Source organism: Porites lutea, chromosome 9, assembly GCF_958299795.1.
Source record: "Porites lutea chromosome 9, jaPorLute2.1, whole genome shotgun sequence".
Taxonomy (NCBI): Eukaryota; Metazoa; Cnidaria; class Anthozoa; order Scleractinia; family Poritidae; genus Porites; species Porites lutea.
The window spans coordinates 23,340,348-23,347,624 of record NC_133209.1 but is presented as its reverse complement, the minus strand read 5'-3'; positions in this window follow the sequence as shown (position 1 = coordinate 23,347,624).

Genomic DNA, 7,277 nt, shown 5'->3' with positions numbered 1-7,277 from the left:
ATCGGGACGATAGATAAGAAAATAGAGAGCGCCAAAAGCAACTTAGTGAGAAATCTTGGAGAACTAACTGAAAAAATACGTTAGTTTCATCCAAGTAGCAATCAACTTTTCTAAAGTTAAAAGTACTGCAATAAAGATAGTCATATATGTTTACTTGTTGCCCTGACAACATGCTGAATAAGGTAGAGCCATAATATCCACATAAGAGTTTGAAGGAAGCTGCCCATTGCCACTTTTCTTGACACTCTACAACAACAAAGTATGATTAGAACAAAATATTTATGAAAACAAAAACGCCTTAACTTGAAAAATAGAGATTTCTGAAAATGTAAGGCACGTTTAAACTGTAAATTACAAATCAGTGGACTTAAACAAAAAAATATAATCAAGACCAGGACAATTGAGGCCCACAATGTGGAAGGGACGGGGGTTCTATGCCACTCCCTCCTCCATGACTCTTCATAATTTTCAGAAATTTGAATTAAGTCAAAATTCCGAAACAGCGCCCTATTTGTACACTGGCTACAGTTAGGCTGCTAATTTTTTTATTTATAAGTTATACATTGCTAAAACCACCCTTCCCTCCGCTAGACCACATACTTTAGGAGTAACAGAGGGTTTAGAACGCTGAATTTAGTTTGACGGCATCATTTTGAATCTCTGGCCTAGGTTTTGTTTCGTTTTTCATTCCTAAACTCAAATCTATTTCCTTTCTAGTTATAAAGACGTATACAAGACGTATACATCAATTTCTGTGCGCTAGCCACTACAACCAGAGCTGATTTCCATTTGGGGAGTAAAAAAGATATACTTTATAAATTATGAATATAAGGAAAACTTAGTATGAGAAACAGTTAAAACAGATATCTCCAACTCATTGCAGCTCCTGCAATTAATGTACCTAAGGCTTCGCTTAAGATAATAGGTTGTCGAAGACTTTAAGCCTAAGGGTTCAAGAGTTTTGCCTCTGTCGATGAGACATGTTAATCTAGCTTTTCGCACACTGTCTCTATTAGATTTAATGAGTTCCAGTGGAATAAGTGTAATGTCATAAAATTGTTTTTAGCGCAGTGATCATTAGTACGAAAATGCTCTGAGAATGTGGTGGGTTTGGAGATATGAGATGGGTTGTCAAAGGTCTGCGATGTTTGTGGAAACGGTCTTGTTCAAAAGTCGTCGTTTAGTTTCTCCGATGTACGACTGTTAAAAGCAGCGGTTGCACTGTACTATGTAAATGACGTTTTTGGAGTTGCAGTTGATGTGATGGGTGATAGGACTGGTTTCATCTGTAGAGTGGAATGTGTATGAAGTTTGTCCGTCGGATATGTAATTGTTAAACGATTTTCCCACATAGGTATGAGTCCCGAGGTTGGTTGTGTTCTTTGAGACTGCGGAGTTTGGCTCTAACTAGGAAATCACTGAGGATACTACTCCGTCTACAAGCTACAACACGACCAACTTGGGGCGCATATATTCGATCCCTACGATATTTCATTTGTTTGCGTCTGTATAAAACTGCAATATCTATGTATCCGTACTCTTTCTGTTACTGATAATGACCTTTTATTTTAAGGGCTGGTTTTCAGCACCAAAGGAGACGGAGTCAGATTTGGAGCCGTAATGAGAAGCGAGGAACTTTCTGATCTAGAGAATGTATACAGCTTTTCGATTCTGCTTACCAATCCGTCCAATACGACTCCAGAAAAAAAAAAATGTCTCATTGCTGCCGTCATCGTCGTGTACGTACTTGCGTAATCCAGGGGCACCTGACAACCTTTTAATTTAAAATAACTTTTTGAACGTTAAGATATGGTCTAGAATTTTCTAAAGCTCGAGGAAGGCTAAAGCTTTCTGGATAACCTTTCCATTCGTCTAAGATATTCGCAGTTATTCTCCTTCTTACCTACTATTTTTGGAGGTTTTATTTTTCCCGTTCTATTTCCAAGACAGACTTCGATTATCGTTTCAAGTAAAATTTACCTGAAATTTCGGTACAGAGATAACACGCTTCCTAGAATTTTCTAATGAAAGTACGGCTACTCCATGTCCTCGAATGTTCGACCAGGCCTACCAAGGTAGCTAACAGCTTCGGATGAGAAGAAAAAGCCACCTAAAACTTTTGAGACAGCCAAAGTTCTCCTTAGATATCCGAATAAAAGGATAAAGTTGTTTTTAGGGTTGCATGAAAAGAACCAATCAGGCTTCCAGAGCATTAAGAGAACCATATGACACACTTTTGACGTATTTGTCAACATTCGGTCTTCGGTTGCCTCTGGTAAGGTACATTGTAGCATCTTATAAAGAGAACGGACGTTAATTGTACTTACCCCTTCAAGACTCAATGAAGTTTTCTTTGTATCTACTTGGACTCAATAGAACTTGTAGCTGAATTGTTACCCGAGAAATCTCAGGTTTAAAGGCTTATCCTTTGAGATAGGGAAAGGAAGTTGCTGTGTTATCTAAAGATGGATAATAATCTATCTTTTAAGGACTTACCTTAAATCTTCCGCCGATCACGATTTTTCTTTTTATTATTTAAAATTTCAAGTGTTGGCGTCAATCAGAAGGGAAAGCACTGCTTTCCACAAACACCTTTCATTACAAATAGCTTCCTCTCGCTATATGTGTCTAATAGTCTGCACCAGCGAAGCCCGGTCTAGTCAAAGCTGCAATATGAATCAGTTTACCTATTAAACCAGTGCCCTTTTCTTATAAGGTAGAGAGGGTTAACAGACCAGCATAAGAAACTCAAGTAAAGTCAAGTCAACACATTTATTTTACTACGCTAACGACACACAACAGAAGCTGGTTTCACACTCATTACAAACAAATAGAAGCAGTATGGTGTTCACAAAAGTTGCAAAATTAAGAGAGTAATTGATTAATTACGTAAACATGTGTACAATATAGTCGAATATAGCTACCTATAACTATCTCCATCCCTGTCACTAGATTAAAAATGTTCACTTCCCTGCCTCTATTATGGGTTCCTCTATCGCTTGCCCAAGTAACCGTTTCTATGTCGACTAAAGGCAACTCTCGCCTTGCGGACAGCCCGTTATAACATTATGGACACCCCGGTAATACAGAGTTATGGCTCAGGGCTTACAACCGGAATCTTTATCCGACAGGGTACTCCCTACAATAGCCTGTAAGGAGGAGCTCTGCGCAAAAGGGGTTCCTTTATCAGGCTTCAGGTTATATGAAAAGGTAGGGAAATAACTATTTCAGACCGTAAAAAGGCACAAAAGTGCTACAGATGCATTTTAAGTTGTAGAAAAGTAAACAAAACGTTGTTTTGTGATTTATTTATATAGTAAAGATAATGCGCTCACAGCAGTTAAAAGGGATGCAAAGTTCTAAAATAGGGATGTGAGAGAAGTACCATTTTTCAACAGAAAGTATGGGAAAGAAGTAACTTAGCTGTCAAAAATGGTGTACAAAAGGGTAAGGGATTGTACTTCCTCCCCGTAAAAAAATGTTTTGCCCTTCCTCCCCACCACCCCCCCCCCCCCCCCAACTCCAGGTCTGATGTCCGAGGTACTTCGACTGTAGGCGTCCCTTAATTCTCTGATCCCTTCTAACTTTTTTGTTGGTCAACTCCCCTTACTATAAATATACCAGGGAGAACAGAGAAGAGAGTATTCATGTTATTATTGTAGGGCTTAAAGAGTCAAGAAATCGGATCCTCTGATTAAGAAAAATGAAAGAACAAGCAAAGCAAAACAAAACGCAGAGATCTCGACCAACTCTTGTCGCAATACTGATAAATTACTAGTCTAATCACCGAGGTTAAAAAATCAATTAATTTTAATTAATTGATTCCCTTTCTTATTAGGGATTAATCACCTGGGAACACTGCTATTGTGCACTGATAGTTTATCACCTAACCTTAACTTGGAATGGCGTAATATTATTTACAGTTCTCACTCAAAGTGAAGCGATAAGACACTTATCTGCGGTCATTCCAGCCAAGTTAAGCCGGATCCAAATAATATTATCGTATTATCGTAGGACTTTGTTCCTGTCAGCGGCTGTCATCAGCGTTGGCTCTAAATATGTAGAACAGTTCAGGTAAATATTGAACATTAGAGAACCTGAAATATTCAGTAAATCCTCTTTGTTTTTAACTAGGACACAACAACTTATAAGAAGCTGAAGGGCATCATGTGTAGCTGACAGGACTGCACTTTATTCGCTCATAATTAACAGTCCTAAAAAATCACCCCTAAATGAAAGGGGAATTATTTACATAGAAAGTAGAAAATATTGTGTTAATTTAGAATTCCACTGAAATAATGTAGTTTGTGACTTGGCGCTTCATCTCTGTAACACCACAGAGACTCAAAAATAGGATGCAAATGTATCCCTGGGGGAGGGACAATGGAAGCTTTTGTGAAGACTGTGTTGTTTTTGGGTGCTGGAAATTTGTGAATCTCGTTGTGCAAACTTTAGCCTGCGTGGCAGGCGTTTGAAAGGGAAGGGAAAGGGAGTTTTAGGTGCGAGAGAAACGCGAGAGGCGCGAGGAGGGAGGGAGGGAAACGCCCGCCAGGAGACCATTGTTTTTCTCGTTTTTAACATCCACCAGGCGAGTGTTAAAATCCTGATTGGTCCGTCTTCAAAACATGTCAATCACAGCCGTAATACCTTAATCCGATTGGCTGAAATCAACATCACGCTACTGAGTAACTTAATCGATCTTTCAGTAATCATTTAGAAATATGTTGTTTATAGTGAGGCGATATGAGATTTCTGTATGGAATTCATCGTTTTAGAACGATTAGAAACTGAAGGCATCTATTTCAGCTTGAAAGGAGAATAGAAGAAAGCAGTTAAAAGTCTCGTATGAAGGAAAAGACCTGTCAGCTAGATGAGTTTTGCTGACTGGTTTTGAGAAGTCTTGTCTCCCAACGGCTTGTTTTACTCACTAGAAGAGAGAAAGGAAAAATCATGCTGCCTGTGTGCTTGTTATCTGCTGTTTGACCTTAAACGCCTACCACGCAGGCTACGCTTATCAAAGACCAGATTGTTGAAGACGTAGCGATCTATAATCCTTAGCGATTTTTGGTTTGAGGACTTCTTCTTGCTGGTTATAGACGTTATAAAGCCGCCAGGAAATTACCGTACTTCAATAATAATATTGATTGCAGAATTAGCCTTATTGTAGATCTTTGAAGTTCCGCTCTTCTTTCCTTGCCACCAGCGTTCTTTTGTATGCTGCGCTGGATCCAGTTCGAGAGTCAGCAAAGTGTTTGTAATAAATTTCTCCGACAAACACTGCATGCAAGTTGGGAAGTCCAACGCGATACCTTCGGCAAAAACGTAATAGATTTATGCGGGATTTTATATAACAAGCCACGCATGGTTGCGACTTTCTTCTTTCAACGGACGACCGCATTTACACTTTTTTTAATAGTACCTTCACTTCAGATTTCTTATTTTAGGAAAACAAAAGAAAAACAGTACGCGAAATACGACTTAAATAAGCGCATCGCGGCCAGACTTATTTGACAGCTAGTCATTCACAGTTGGGGTTATTTTTGCATACATAATTAGTAGGCGGGATGGCGAAAACAATGGTTTCCTGGCAGGCGTTTTCCTCCTTCCCTTCCTCCTCGCGCGCCCCTCGCGTTTCCCTCGCGCCCAAAAGCCCCTTTCCCTTCCCTTTCAAACGCCTGCCACGCAGGCTATGCAAACTTGCCCAGAGGTTTCCCAGGGTGCTCCACGGTTCCCCCTCCCCTGGTGAAAGGAAAACATGATCCATTTTCAAAAGGCAATCATTATGCTTCTTGGCTAAAATCAGACATCAATAGTCTTACTAATTCTTTTGGCATTTGGAACTCAAACAAACAGGCGCTACTCTCTCACATTGCCTTATTTACGCTGTGCATTTAGCATCGTCTACACCTAAAATATTTCGCTCACCACACGAATATTGTAGTACGACCTTTCGTGTTGTTCATTTCATGATGTTGTGGACGGTTAACGCACTTGTATTTCTTGTCAATATTTGTATTGCGACTTTGACTTCATAAGGTGACTTATGGCACACTTTGTTATCCACTTATCACTGATGTGTTGACTAAAAATGCAACTCGATAATTCTCACACGTGAACAGGCGACCTTTATTTCATTTGCTGGTATCCGCAATTTAATCCGGTTGTAATGTAGTCATTAGACAAGGAGATGGTCAATCATCCATTGCTTTCTACTTAATGTCTTTTATTAACTGAATAACTCGGCTTTATCCTAGCTAGTACAATCACACTCTATGTTTACTTAGTTTCAGTACTTTCACATTCGTGCTAAAGTACGTAAACATCATTTGATCATGATAGCTTCACTGATTTTAGCTGAGTAGTAAATAATTGCTTTTTATGGTAATCAATACACTACACAAGAGATAAAACAAACAAATGAGAACATGAACATCGCTGTTATGCTTTCTCCACTAGACTTCTACGGATATAAAGGCAAGGGGTTATCTTTTACTTGTTTCTTGAGGTAAGGTCATCCACGTTAATATTTCAAATCCGATACACTAGCCCATGATAAAAGGCTTTTCTCTTAAAAGGCGCCATGTTATGCTCTGATCTTATAATCACATTACGTTGTGGGCCGTTGTCGATATCATGAAATTACAGGAGGTCACCGTGATCGTGAGGGTTAGCATTTGTTCTTGTCACTGGCATCCGGTTTTATTCGTTTACAAACAGACAAACAAATAAGCAAACACCTTCTGGTATTTGTTCGCGTTTTCGTGTCTTCAGTAGCCTGTTCCAGGCTCTGAGATAGTGTGGAAGACGCGAAGGAAAAAGGTACGCGAAAAGTTTATTTTGGTGTTTGTGCTTTCTCAATTCCGCGAACCCGACTATCTCGGAGCCTGGAACAGGCTATGTCTTCAGTTAAGGTTTTATCGCCAAAAGTAAAAAACAGACGGATCGTGATAAATTCAACCCTTTGAATACCGCGGTTTACATGATGCTTGACTGAAAAGTAGTTAGCCAAGCGACTTATGGCCAAACAGCACATTAAAGGTCAATAGGATAGGGTAGCATGTTTTTTTTAGTCAGTAAAAAGAAATGAAAATAATTTATTCGCGAACGTATTTTACGTTAAAACTACTTGTAGTGAGTTTTTAGTATTTTGGTATACTTGATGCAGTTTCTAACCTATCCTCAGCCGAAGTTTTGGAAACAAAATCAATTCTTTGACTGCTTACTGCTTATTGTGACATTCATGGGATTTTATATTGCCACTGTCTCAGGAAGTTGCC